The sequence below is a fragment of the Chiloscyllium punctatum genome, chromosome 2 (genome assembly GCF_047496795.1).
Source record: "Chiloscyllium punctatum isolate Juve2018m chromosome 2, sChiPun1.3, whole genome shotgun sequence".
In the NCBI taxonomy this organism is placed as follows: Eukaryota; Metazoa; Chordata; class Chondrichthyes; order Orectolobiformes; family Hemiscylliidae; genus Chiloscyllium; species Chiloscyllium punctatum.
The window spans coordinates 49,533,642-49,548,771 of record NC_092740.1 but is presented as its reverse complement, the minus strand read 5'-3'; the positions used below and the strand labels follow the sequence as shown (position 1 = coordinate 49,548,771).

General features: G+C 39.5%; 1 protein-coding gene across 6 annotated transcripts in view; it reads right to left on the bottom strand.

The window, feature by feature from the left end:
- The window catches only part of ssbp2b (single stranded DNA binding protein 2b), a 384,828-nt gene that overhangs the window by 179,938 nt on the left and 189,760 nt on the right, over nucleotides 1-15,130 (bottom strand). The gene's annotated exons all lie outside the window — the stretch shown is intronic.

Here is a 15,130-nt window from a genome sequence, read left to right as displayed (position 1 = left end):
TTTAACACCTAAATACTGTGCTTGCAAATACACTGTAGAGTTTTAGATGCACAACACCATATACTCATTTCATACTAAGAATCAGAACCGTCGCTTGAGTGAATCATGCTATGACTCAAGTTCAACAATTTTTTTTCTCCTCTCTAGACTAATAATACGCAGGAGAAAATGCGCATATTATAAGCAGTCTGATTCTCTGGTCACCTGGTAGATCTGGGCCATATCACTATGGCAACTCCATCTTGCATATGTAAAACTAGGGTGCTTTGGGACTATAAATGACGTCATTCATCCCTCACTCCCCTGGTCTGGAGACGGCAGCTGCAAAGAGGCAGGGAGTGATCAGCTATGCATAAAGAACAGAATTATAGAATTGTAAAATTAATTTGATTCATATTTAGGCATCTATCCATGTCTGTAACTCATTCTACAGTGACAATAAACATTAAAACAGAAAAAAATTCAAAGAAATAGATCAGAAAAATCAATTGCTAATCACAGAATAACATACTATACTCAATCAATGTGATCCCATATGACTCAAGGAAGTACTCAAATAAAATGCACTATTTTAGTCCAAGAAAATTTCAATGATTCCACGAAGGCTTTTCGAGGTGTTTCTTTTGAAAAAAAACAAAATCCCTGCTTTACCCGAAGCTCGACAAAAAATATATTTGTGCTTTCTGCTATATAAAAATATTTCAGAACTCTCTGCTCCCCATTGTTTATTCCCAAGCCAAAATTAATTCTGTACTAGATTCCCCTCCCCCACATTGATTTTATCTAAAGAAAACTGTTTAAAGCAGGTGGCATTACATTGTTTTCTCTACCACTGTACATCAGATTTCATGGGTAGTTGAAATATACAGTTTAGATTACCTTTCTAGTACTTAACAATGTGGTGATCACAGCTTCAGATTTGTAAAGCCTGGACTCTTTATGACTAAAGAAATTTGTTAACAATATGTATGTTTTTAAGTTAATATCTGGGAATTACATATGCTAAAATCAAACATATGATCAAAGCTACAAATTCCCAGCTATAATAATTTGAGCCAGCATAATTAATTTAGCAATAAATCAATGAGTTATTTTAGAAGGAAGACCCTTTACAAAAGCTTACTTAAATTAAAACAGGTTTGGTGGGATCAACATTAATTCATGCCTAAAATATATATTTTTGCATAGGCTCTTAAAATCTGTGGAGCAGGAAACTATTTTTGAATCACTTCCTATGCTTAAAGATTTAAGTGTATGGCTCACTAAATAAAATAGACACTTAGTCTATGCTCGGAGTACAAATTGAACAATACTGTGATTGCATGGTCTAAACCTTAACTTTTATCTAGATACATTCGAAATTTTGCACGTTGTGATCACTGAACCTTATCAAATACAACATGTCTTTATGTAGATAAAATGAAGAAAAAAATTCAAATTCTGTGTTCAGAGCAGAAATGCACATTTTTCAACCCTCTGTCCTCACAATGTACATGGTTGCTGCCCAATTCACATGGAATTGATTTACATTTCTCTGTACAATTTTTCATTTCTGTGAAGCACTCCAAAGCTATGCTGTAAGAAACTAGAATTTAGAACTGTTTTGCCACATCACAATTCTACACAAGTACATTTTCTTCAATTGATCTGTATGAAACAAATGACTCATAATTAACTGATGAATGCAGAGAAAGCAGAAATATTAAGCACACATACCACCTGCACCTGTACTTCCTACAATTGAGACAGAAACAGGTGAAAACTTGGTGGTAAATATCAAAGCATTTTTGTGACCGCCAGCTCTTCTATTTAAGCTTTATTACCACACACATCCTGATATTACTTTGCATGTAACACAGAAGCAAAATGCAAATGTAATATCTGCAGATTTATTCACAGAACTAATACTTCAAGAGCACAAACAATTTAACCTAAAGCAGTACAGTATTAATAGAACTATAATTTTCTTTACTTATTCATTCATTTAGCAATATCTGCTGAGAATGTCCTTGAATATATCTTATTCTAATGAACCTTGAATAATGTTTTGTTTATATAAGTTACCAAAGTACTTGATGAGAATCGAACCTGCAATAACCTGACTGAATTTCATAACTTCATCTGTCTGTGAGCTAAAGCGTTTGTGTGTGAATGTGGTGATTAACAAGAGTGGACTTACAACACCTACTGCTTGTGGTTTATGCAGGTACATTCAGGGATCAAAATGGTGTCCAATGAATGCATGCACACTACCGGCATAAATCATGCCAGATGTCACATCGGTGAAGGCATTAATAGGTCTTGGTCTTCTCATTAAAGAAAAGATGTAAACATTGGAGGTATTTCAAAAAAGGTTTATTGGATTGATACCAGGAATGAGTGGGATGAGGATAGGATGTAACAGACTAGACTTGCTCCCGCTGGAGTAAGAAGAATAAGGGCAATGTGATTGAAGTGTACAAGATGCTGAACTGTCTTGACAAGACTGAAAGAACATTGGTCTTATGGGTGAATCCAGAAGTGGGGGTCACTGTTTAAAAATTAGGTGTTGACAGATTAGGATGGAATCATGGAAAGTATTTTCCTTTCAGAAGGCTGAGAGACTTCATCACCTTCTGAATCAGACGGTTCTAGAGGTGAGACAATTGAATATTTTTAAAGCAAAGGTAGATAGATTTTTTTTGGTAATGGAATCAAAAATTATTGCAGGTTAATGGGAATGTACAAGCAGATAAGCTGTGATAGTACTAAGTGGTGGGTCTGTGACAAGCCAAATAGTTCCTGTTTTGTATGTTTGTATCTACCACAAAAATGTTGTTTAAATAAAGCATGGCTTCAAATCAGTGAACAGTGTGGATATGATGTAATTTCTCAACTCTGCACAATTGGATACATGTCCAATCAGATGAATGACCACTCACCAAGAACCCCTTTCCCATCTCACCCAGTCTACATTACTTAAACAGTTGATCGACTTAGTTTGTTTTCTAGTCTTCTAGCTATTGCCATACTGGTGTTTGATGCTTTCGATAGCCTTTCAAATTGGAAAATGTCTACAGAAAATTAGCTGAATAATCCAGGTTTCAGCATAAATCAGCTCAGAGACATGGAAGTATTCATAGCCATTTCCCTCTGAACACAGGAAGGAGTGCATTTCCCCTAACTGTAAAGGTAAAGATGGCAATTAACTCTGTGCCTCTGGCTCTAGGAGCTCAAGATATTTACAACATCTCAGTTTTTGTTTAAGAGTGATCACTGATGCTCTCTATTTAATGAGGTTTATGTAATTAAATAGGAAGAACATGCACATAGCTACCAGAATTAGAGGCACAGGGTGCCAGTGCAAGTGCACACACTTTTGTCGGTTTTGTATATCAACTGTGCCATATATTGTTACCATTTACAAACACTCAGATGATGTGTGCTCATAGGGAATGAACCATAGAGGTCACAAATGAAAAAATTCCAAATTGCATTCCAACTTGCCCCCCTTTTATACTCCCTCGGTGTCTGTCTTCTATATGTCAGTTTATGTCCAAATGTTCCCATGCAGTGATACAACAATGGCTGTGGCACAACTGGAAGACTATAGGAAAATATGCACCTTTGCAAAATGACCACAGCAGCTCTGGCTCAAGAAGGCCCAGGTGAGACTGAATGAACTGAACATCAGTGGTAGCAGCCTGGGTGAACTGGCTAATAAGCAATAGCATGAGCAGTGGCAAAGAGTCAGAGGAGGAGAAGAATCACTGTCATCCTGAGAGGGAAAGGGGTTTGCTACTCCAGGGGAGCCACTGCCACTCCCTTTGGGTTAGTGCTTCAGCAATGCTATTGATCTATTGGACAATGACTTCTTAGATTGCTATAACACACAAATCAGTGCACAATATGGATCTAATGTCATTTCTCAACTCTGCACAGCTGGACACGTTAAATCAAGTGAATGATTACTCACCACTGACTTCTCTCCCATCCCACTCACTCTACATTATTTAAACAATTGATCAACTTAGTTTGCTTTCTACTCTTGAACACAGTAATGAACAGCCTTGATAACAGCACATACATTTAGTTGGAGAGGGGCTTGATACTTGCATTTATATTTGAAATTGGTTTTAATTTGAGGTTGCACCATTGGTAATCACAAGCTGCATCAACAAGTATATGAATGAAGTTGGCCAACCATGCTGGAAAGGATCAAAAACAAAAACAAATTGCTGGAAACACTCAGCAGGTCTAGTAGCATCTGTGGAGAGAAATCAGAGATAACATTTTGGGTCCAGTGATCTTTCTTCCATACTCCTTGACTTGACCGCAGACTTACTGGTTGGGTTCCTAATACACCAAGAATTTTGTTGTGTTTACCTAGCAATCATCTTCTAGACTCAGTTACATCCAAGTCCTCAATGGAATCTTCTGCAAGAGGAGTGGACTGTTGCTCTCTGACCTATTGATGGTTTCACATTCCTTGTCCCACGGTCTGGGTCCAGCATTCTTGTGCTGGATGTTTCATCACTTGCCAATCTCACTTTAAAAATGTACCTACTTTAAAGACGTCCCTCTTTAAAAACGCAAGATATGCCCAATGCCCAGCACTTAACCTAGCCTCAATATAAAACCCATTAAAAGGTGCAGCTAACTTTAAACAGGCTAGCTTTAAGTGGTGCTAGGAAATTATGATTTTGACCACTCTGCTACTGCAATAAAGTGAGGACTGCAGATGCTGGAGCTCAGAGTCAAAAAGTATGGTGCTGTAAAAGCACAACCAGTCAGGAATCCTGATGAAGAGCTTATGCTCGAAACCTCGACTCTCCTGCTCCTCGGATGCTGTCTGACTGGCTGTGCTTTTCTAGCACCACACGTTTTCACTCTGCTACTAGTTCAGTCAATACACAATGCAACTGGCACTCATTACACACAGAAATCATTGTAATGAAGAGGCTACATGAAGCTAGCAGGACGCTTAATTTTCATATAACAGGCATGAATGAACCACACATTATGATCCCCAAGCCTATTCCAAAGATTATTGAAATCAACTGAATTAGTAACTTAAATTGAATAGGTTTGAAGAACATTGTTTTGCTTTTTGTGATTATATCAACTAAAATTCAGAAGACCATATGGAACTCAGATAAAGATATGTGCGATACAAAAGTCATAGTAGAATGTTAGAACTCCGATTGATTTGCTCAGTCAATAAAACTATAGATCCACCATTACAAATCAATATTTTTCAAATTATGTGAAGGCATCAATGCATTTAAGCACTGCATAATCCTGTCAAATCCTAAGGACAGATGTGAGGATGTTCACTAATGATTGCACAATATTCAGCACAATTTGAGACTCCTCAGGTACCAAGGCAGTCCATGTCAAGTGCAGCAAGACTCAAGAATGTCTGAGCTTGGGCTGTAAAGTGGCAAGGAATATCTGCACCACACAAATCCCAATAGGAGAGAATCTAACCATAGGCCCTTGACAGTCACTGGTGTTACCATGACTAAATCCCCCACTATCAATATCCTAGGGTTACTATTGACGAGAAACTGCACAGGATTAACCATATAAATAGTGGCTACAAAAGCAGGTGAGAAGCTAGGAATACTTCAGCAAGTGAATTACTTCCTGACTCCCCAAAGTCAGTTCACCATTGACAAGGCACAAGTAAGGATGTGATGGAAGACACTCCTGGATTAGCACAGCTCCAAAAACACTCAAGAATCTTGATACCATTCAAGGCAAAGCAGTCCACTTGATGTGCATCATATTCCTAAACAAATCACTCCCTCTGCTACTGATGCGGAGTAACAACAAGATGCAGTGCAGAAATTCACCAAGGCTCCTTGGGCAACATCTTCCAAACCCATGTCCACTTCAAAGGACAAGGACAGCAGATAAAGGGAAACACCAGCACCTGCAAGCACCTCTCCAAGCCTTGGAAATATATCAACATTCCTTCAGTGATGTTTAATTTGGAACTTTCTCCCAAACAGCATTGTTCAACTACCTACAGTACATGGACTGCAGCAGTTCAAGAAGGCACTTCACCATCACCTTCTCAAGGGTAACAATGAGTTGAACAATAGGTACCCCAGCCAGCAACAATCACATCCCATAAACTTTAATTTTAAAAAATGAAGTAAAAGGGCATTAACGTACCAGAAATCATTTAAAATTCATAGATTGAGTAGGAGGTTGAGGGAATTCAAGAAGAACTGCTTTCACCAGGTTGTGGTTGTTAGCCAGAACACGCTGTGTGAAGGGCTGTTAGAAGTGGAAACACCTTTTAAAATTTCTTGGAAAATCAGCTGTGATTTTGTTGAATTTCAGAATAGGGTTCTAAGGCTCATATGACCTAATGCTACAGAAGTTTCTCATGAAATGGAATGGAGTCTTTCTTAGAAACAGGATGGAAAAAAATGACGATAAGACAGCCATGGGAGATTTGACTACACTTTTTCTCATTCTGTTTACTGAAAGTTTCAGTCAGTGGACTTGTAATGGAACACAGAACAGTGCAGAATAGGACAGGTCCTTTGGCTCACAAACGTAAGGAGACTACAAAAGGTAGTTCAGAAGCTGAGAATTCTCAACGAATTGCTCACCTACTACCCTCACAAAGTTTGTTTACTATCCATAAGATACAAGTGTGTAGTGTGGTTGAATACTCTTCACATGTCTGGACAAGTGCTGCTTCTAACTCAAGAAACACATGAGCTCCAAAACAAAGCAGACTAACATGATTTGCACCTCTTTAACCATTTTAAATATTCACTCTGCCACTAGCACATGGTGTCAGCTGCGAGTCCCATCTACAAGAAGTACTGCAACACTTCACCAAGGCTTGACAGATACTTTCCAAACTAGCAACCTCTAGCATCTAGAAGAAAAAGGGCAACGGAAACATAGTAGCAATCACCGCCTACAACCTTCTCTCCAAGTCACACACTGGTCTGACCTGGAAATATTTACGGGCTTCTTCTGTCATTAAGTGCAAAAGTCTGGAACTCCCTCTCTAACCAAAAAAAGTGGAGGGTTACTACAAGGGTTACAGTGCAACAAGGTGGTGGTTCATGACCACCTTAAGGGCAATTAGGAATCTCCATTAAATGACTTGCCAGCAACTACTGCATCCCAAAGAATGAATTAAAAACAAAGTTTCTCAACTACCAACACCACAGAATCTCTACGGAGGATCGCAGTGTTTCAAAGAGATTAGTCACTGTTTCTAAGGGAACTAGTTATGAACAATAAATGTGGCTTTGTCAGCTTCATGAATGAAAAAAAGAAATGCTACAAAAATTAAGATTTTGTTTAGGTATAAAGGTTTTACAAATGGAAACAAAGTTATCAGATGTGTAAAGGCCAATTTTAACATAACGGAATGAGCAGGCAGTTATACTTAAAACAGCATTCCCAATACTACTGCCATTCTAATAGACAAGTCAATAGCTGCAATGGTTAATATTTGTGTAGCTAATGTATGGTAGCAATCCAGTAAAGCTACAATAACAGAAATTATCTTCTCACTCCCCAGACCCTAAAAGCCCAGACGCACCTTCCAGATGAAGCACTGGTTTACCTACACTTCACTCAATTTAGCCTATTCACTGTTCACAATGCTGCTCTATATACAGGGGATATGAAATGCAGACTGAGTGACTGCTTTGTAGAACATCTACATCTATTCATAAAAATTATCCTGAGCTTTTGGTTGCCTGCCACTTCAACACACCACCATGTTCCCATGTCTCAGGTCTGATGCCGTGTTCCAGCTAGGCTCAGCATAAGCTGGAAGAACAGCATCTTATCTTCTCTTTGAGGACCTCACAGCCTTTAGGACTCAATGGGGGTGGCATGGTGGCTCAGTGATTAGTACTGCTGCCTCACAGCATTAAGATCCCAAGTTCGATTCCAGCCTCAGGCAACTGTCTGAGAGGAGTTTGCACATTTTCCCAGTGTCTGCATGGGTTTTCTCCAGGTGCTCCAGTTTCCTCCCATAGTGCAAAGATGTACAGGTCAGGTGAATTGACCATGCTAAATTGCCCATAGTGTTAGGTGCATTAGTCAGGGGAAATGAGTCTGGGTGGGTTACTCTTCGGAGGGTCAGTGTGGACTTGTTGGGCCAAAGGGCCTGTTTCCTCCTCACTGTAGGGAATCTAATCATCGAGTTCACTAATTTTAGACCCTGAACACTCCCTTCCGTGTCTTTTCCCTATGCCCATCACCCCAAGTCCTGATATGACATGGACTGCTTTCAGCACAGCCAATCTATTTTCACCCACTCAAAGTTCACATTAGCACACATCCAGCTTTTCTTCTTCCCTGACCCACTGTCAACAATTCCTTTGTCTTCTGAATTTTTTTTAAATCTCTCCCTTTCTGGGCTCTGTCTCCATCTATCCACTCATTCTCTTCCTCCTCATTTCCTGTCATCAGCATAAATACCAGCTTTTCCTGAAGAAGGGTCACTTATTTAGATCAGGTCAGTTATATACATGGTCCAGAATTTGGGTTGAAATAGCCAGTTTCATTTGGGTATTATGGTATCTGGTTTATGGTGAGACCTTACTGTTAATTATTATTCAGTCCATTTATTCACTGGTTACCGCCAATTATATCACCAATTTCTCTCTATAGATGGTGCCAGACCTACTGCGTTTGTCCACAAATTTCATGTTTTTTTGGGGGACTTCCAACATTCGGAGTTCTTGGTTTTATTATGGTAAAGCTACAATACAGGACAACGGTTTGTGAAACAGAATAAGCAGCATACAATCCCATGACCAACGAATGATATCAAAGTTCTGCCAATGAGGCAGTTATTTTGGCAGTGGACAATTAACCAGCAAATAAATGAACTGAACAATAATTAACAGCAAGGTCTCACCATAAACCAGATACCATAAAACCCAATGACACTGGCTAATTCAACCCAAATTCTGTACCACGTATATAACTGACCTGATCTAAATAAGTCAATGACACACAACAGAGTACTTAACCACTGAATCATCAGAGAACATAATTTATTCTTTTTAAAGGAATAAGCTCCAGATTATTGCAGTTTTAAAATTTGACTAAAATATTTTAAGTTGTCAATTCACTCAAAGCTCTGAAATGATCCTTTTCATTCAAAAGACAAGTATATTCTAAAGGAGTATTACCAGAAGCAATTTTTAAAAATCAACTGATATTTTGGTTTCAATTTCCATGTTTACTCAAACCATAATTAGTAATTAAAATTTTATCAAGTAATTATTTCTGTAATGGACTATTACTGTCTTAGTCAAAGGGGTAGCCGCATCCATTAAACAATTAAAAAGGATTGTTTTGCATGAATATCAAATCAACCCAAAGTATAAAATGTATATTTTAGATCTTGATTCAAAAATAAACATCAGCAATAATCTATAGGATGCTAGCTGAATAAATTCAATACCTAAGTCTAATAGTTTGAAATTTATTTCTAGTATATTTAGCTTTGAAAACAAAAGTGCAACATAATTATACATAGTTAACTTTGCTAACAGGATTTGCATTTCTTTGCAGTGGTTTCATTTTTGGACAGTGCCTGTCATCCACTATGTCTGTTGTCTGTTCCACCATGGCTCTGTAGCAGGTGTGAGCCGCATTGTATTCTCATTCTTTGTCAGTCTGGAGTTTCATCAGGGTTTCATTTTGGAGAGTTTTCTCTTTGTCTTATGGTTCAAGAGGACAGGAACCTGTGATGTCTCTGGTATGTAAAAACCATTGCAGCTCCAGCACAAATCTTAAAGATTTGACATTGATGATCACATATAATTTGAGCACTGAGGAAGAGGGTATTGCCATGCCCTTGTTTGCCCGATACTGTCCCCATGTAGAGGCAAATGTTAAGATGATCAGTTTGAAACTTACATCTGGAGCTTGCAGTCCCTACCCCTTCACTAACAGATGCCACTCCACTATCTTCTGCTACTGATTGCCATATATCTCTGCTACAATTCACTCAGCAACAATGATCCCATCCCCAGAAAGATGATACTCACTTTTCTCAGGACTGCTTGACTGTGCCCTGATAATAGCCCTGACTGTTACTGACTGAATACATAGGACCAACTTAGCAGGACAACCCAAATGAACCATGTCAAGAGTGTGGTGCTGGAAAAGCACAGCAGGTCAGGCAGCATCCAAGGAATTCTGATGAAGGGCTCTGGCCCGAAACGTCGATTCTCCTGCTCCTCGGATGCTGCCTGACCTGCTGTGCTTTTCCAGCAATACACTCTCAACTCTGACCTTCAGCATCTGCAGACCTCACTTTCTCCCAATGAACCAAGGCCCAGCCCCCCCAGGCCAATGTTTCCATTGATACCTGGGATGACTGAGCTGCCTTACACAGGTAGGTTGGACAGGCTGGGCTTGTTCCCAAGATAATTTAGGAAAGTAAAGTCTGACTTTATTCCTGAATGCTCTTGACAACTTAGGCATCAAAAGGATGTTTCCCCTTGTAGTCAGAATTAGGAAGGTAATGTTTTGAAACAAAGGGTCTCCCTTTTAGGGCAGAGATGACGAGAATTTATTTCTCTGAGAAAGTTGAGAGACTTTGGAAGTCTCAGCCTCAGAAGGCAGTGAAGGCAGAGCCATTAAATATTCTTAAGGCAAACGTAGATAGATTCTTGTTAGGCAAGGAAATCAAAGGTGGTTTGGGGTAGCTCAGAATGTGTTCTTCAAAATATGCAAATGAATCTAGATTAGTTTACGATATCTGGTCGGCATGGATGAGTTGGATCGCAAGATCTGTTTCCATGCTGTACCCCTCTATGACTTCATGAATACACGACAAATCAGCCTTGATCCTATTGAACGGAGGAGAGGTTTTAAGGGTCCAGATTGTCAATTTCTATTCTGAATCACGGAATCAAAGAGACATACAGCATGAAAACAGACCTTTCAGTTCAACTTATCCATGTCAACCAGATATCCAAAATTAATCCAGTCCCATTTACCAGCATTTGGCCCATATCCCTTAAACCCTTCCTATTCATATACCCATCTAGATGTCTTTTAAATATTGTAATTGTATTAGCCTCCACCACTTCCTCTGGCAGCTCATTCTATTCACACACCATCCCTCAGGTCCCTTTTAAATCTCTCTCCTCTTACCTAAAACCTATGCCCTCTAGTTTTGCATTCACCTACTCTGGGGTAAAGATTTTGACTATTCACCTTATCCATGCCCCTCATAATATACTTTTCTTTCCTCAAGGTCAGCTCTTCGCTTCCGACGCTCCAGGGAAAATAACTCCAGCCTATTTAGCCTCTCCCAATTGCTCATACCCTCCAATGCTGACAAAATCCTTGTAATTCTGGTCCTATTTCTTAGGTTTACAAGCCCACAGCACCCCAAATGATCCATTTGTAATCCCTATACTAGTTGCACTTGATCTGTAGAATTGAATATGGACCTGAATCCCTCAATGACTGATCCCAGACTGATTATAGTCACCATTCATGCTACCAAGGACTCTTCTCTTTTGACTTTCACACATGGTCATTTGTTTGAAGTACATGCAGTGTGTTTGCTGCAGAACTAGCTGGCACATGCTGGTGTCATGTTAATATAGCATGGTGCCATACAAAGGCATGCCTCCCCTAGACTGCTCACTGCTCCCACCATAACAAGTTGACTCCCTTTCCTTCTGCTCTACAGAGCAATGCAAGTCAGAAGGTGGCAGCCTTGAACTGAGAACGAAAGATCCTGTGTGCTGAAAAGTAATGGGAGTCACAAAAATGCTAGCAGCCTATAAGTCAGTAAGTATTCACTCAGAAAGCAATGTTACTGTACAACAGTTTGCAGGCTCCAACGAAGCACAAGGTGAGTAAGGGTTCTGAAAAGCAAGGATGGCAAAGGTAGGAACAGCCAGCCTTGGATAACCAAGGAAATAAAGGAGGCATCCAATTGAAAGCTGAAGGCTTACAAAGTAGCCAAGAATATCCAAAGGGAAATAGGGAGATTGGGAAAACTTTAAAAAGCGACGAAGTACACAGGTCAAGCAATAAAGGAAAGATAGACTTTAATGCAAACTAGCCCAGAATATAGAAACAGGTAGGAAAATTTTTATAACTATATAAAATGGAAAAGGGTGCCTAAATTGGACATAGATCCCTTGCAGGATGACAAAGGGGAATCAATATTGAGAAATGTGGCAATAACTATTTTGTGTCAGTCTTGTGGAAGATGTGTCTAACTTGCCAAAGAATGATGTTAAGGATACAGCGTGAAGTGAGAACCTCAATTCAGTTGTTATCACTAAAGGGATAATGTTGATCAAATTTGAAGGTCTTAAGGTGGATAAGTCCCCTGGTTCTGATGGAATGCATCCCAGGATGATGAAAGAAATGGCGGAAGTTAGAGTAGATGCGTTAGTGGTAATTTACCAAAATTCTCTGGACTCCAGGGAGGCCCCAGCGGACTAGAAGACAGCGAATGCTATGCCACTGTTTAAAAAGGGAAAAGTCATGTAACTATAGACCAGTTAGCTTAACATCTGTAGTCAGGAAAATGCTATCATTAAAGAAGAAATGGTGAGACATCTGAATGCAAAGGGTTCCATCAGGCAGAGTTCCATCAGTCAGACACAGCATGGATTCAGGAAGGGAAGGTCATGTTTGACAAACTTACTGGAGATCCTTGAAGATATAACAAACACGGTAGATGGAGGAGTATAGGTGGATGTGTCATACTTGGATTTTCAGAAGGTATTCGATAAAATGCCACATAAAAGACTCATCCATAAGCTAAAGATGCATGGAGTTATGGGGACTGTACTAGCATGGATAGGGGACTGGTTAATGAAGAGAAAGCAGAGAGTTGGGATAAATGAGTGTTTTTCTGGTTAGAGATCAGTGGTGAGCAGGGTGCCACAGGGGTTGGTGTTGGGCCTGCAACTATTCATGATATATACAAATAATCTGGAAGAGGAGTGTCATCAGACTGCTGATGGTACTAAATTGAGTGGAAAGGCAAACTGTGCAGAAGATGTGGAAGGTCTGCAGAGAGATTTAGATAGCTTAAATAAGTTGGCAAGGGTCTGGCAGATGGGATACAATGTTGTTAATGGTGAGGCTATCCACTTTGGAAGTAAAAAAAGTAGAAGTAATAAGAGTATTATTTAAATGGGGAAAGGTTGCAGCATGCTGTTGTGCAGAGGAAGTTAGGAGTGCAGATACATGAATTGCTAAAAGTTGATTTTCAGGTGCAACAAGTAATCAGGAAGACAAACAGAATCTTGGCTTTCATTGCTAGAGGGATTGAATTTAAGAACAGGGAGATTCTGCTGCAATTGTACAAGGTATTGCTGAGGCTGCACCTGGAGTATTGTGCGCAGTTCTGGTCTCTTTACATGAGAAAGGATATACTGAAAGCAGTGCAGAGGTGGTTCACCAGGTTGATTCAAGAGATGAGGTCACCCAGTGAGGAGAGGTTGAGCTGCCTGGACTGTACTTGCTAGAATTTAGAAGAATGAGAGGGGATCTTGTAGAAACATATAAAATTATGAAAGGGATAGGTAAAATAGAGTCAGGCAAGTTGTTTCTGCTGGTAGGTGAGACTAGGATTAGGTGAAATGGCCTCAAGATTATGGGGAGTAGATATAGGACAGAGATGAAGAGGAGCTGCTTTTCCCAGAGGGTAGTGAATCTATGGAATTCTCTGCCCAAGGTAGGAGTGGAGACAGCTTCATCAAGACACAGTTGGATGGGTTTTTACATGCTAGGGGAATTAAGGCTGATGGGGATAATGCAGATGGATAGATCTGCCATGATCTTAATGAATGGTAGAGCACGCTCGATGGGCCAAATGGCCTACTCCTGCTTCCATTACTATGAAACTATGAAAAACTAAGTGATAAGATACATCCTGTGCAGATGCATCTTTGTTTCTGAATGCAAAGCAACCTGCTGGAAAAATTCTGGTCCTAGGTATCACTAAGTTCCAAACTAAAGCATTGAAAGACTAAAATGGTGTATCAGTTGGTCCAAGAGCAGACATGATGATATGGTGAAGCTGATGAACAAGCAGTTGGCAAGCTGCAGTTACCAAATGCCCGCTCTGATGTACGAATCAAGAATTTTTGGCATCATGTTAATCACGGAACAAGTGGAGAATTGGAAGTGGTGTAAAAATAAGCATGGGCTATATGGCTAACATGCATCAAGAAAATATGGTCATGTCACACCAGAATGAGAAAATGTTGTCATTAATTTTTCTGGTCCATTTTAACTTGCTGTTCCCACCTGTAGTAATGTAATCCGTCTCCTAACTTAGTGTGTTTGTCGATACAATCGTTTCTTCTATTTCCGGCATTGTTCCGACAGTACACAATTACTTCACTGGTTGCAATGTACTTTTGCAACATTTGAGATCATGAATGGTACTATATGAATTTTCATGATTATATATAAATGATCTTGTAACAAGACGAAAAACACTGACATAAAATGGACACAGACACATTCTTACCCACACACGATGGCCAGATTTTATTAAACTGATGTGAATTAGACAAGAAAGAATCTGAGCCAAAATTATCATTTTTCCCCAAACGCATCAAAACCAGTCAGCTCCCTCCCCGAAAGGCATGAAAAGATCCTCACCTCCTATCTCCTTTACATTATTGGGAGAATCATCACATGTTGGAAATGAAACTGTGCCTACAAATATCAAACCAAGATATAATGGACCCAGCAGATGGAATTATACAAAAGACCTGATATTTCAAGAAATGCGATTTTTAACAGCAGAACTGAAACAGACTGATAGATACTTTGTTTCTCACAAAAGAATGCCCAGTAACAACACTGACTGGAAAGAAACATCAGAAAATCAAGATTTAAAAGATAATGTTAATAAGTGTGAAGTCATCCATTTTGGTAGGAGTAATAGTATAAAGGAGTATTACTTGAATGGTAAGAAGTTGCAGCATGCTGCTGTGCAGAGGAACCTGGGGGTCCTTGTACATGAATCACAGAAGGTTGGTCCTCAGATAAACAGGTAACTAGAAAGGCAAATGAAATTTTGCTAAAAAGGGATTGAGTTTGAAAGCAGGGAGGTTATGTTGCAGCTGTATAGAGTGCTGGTGAGGCC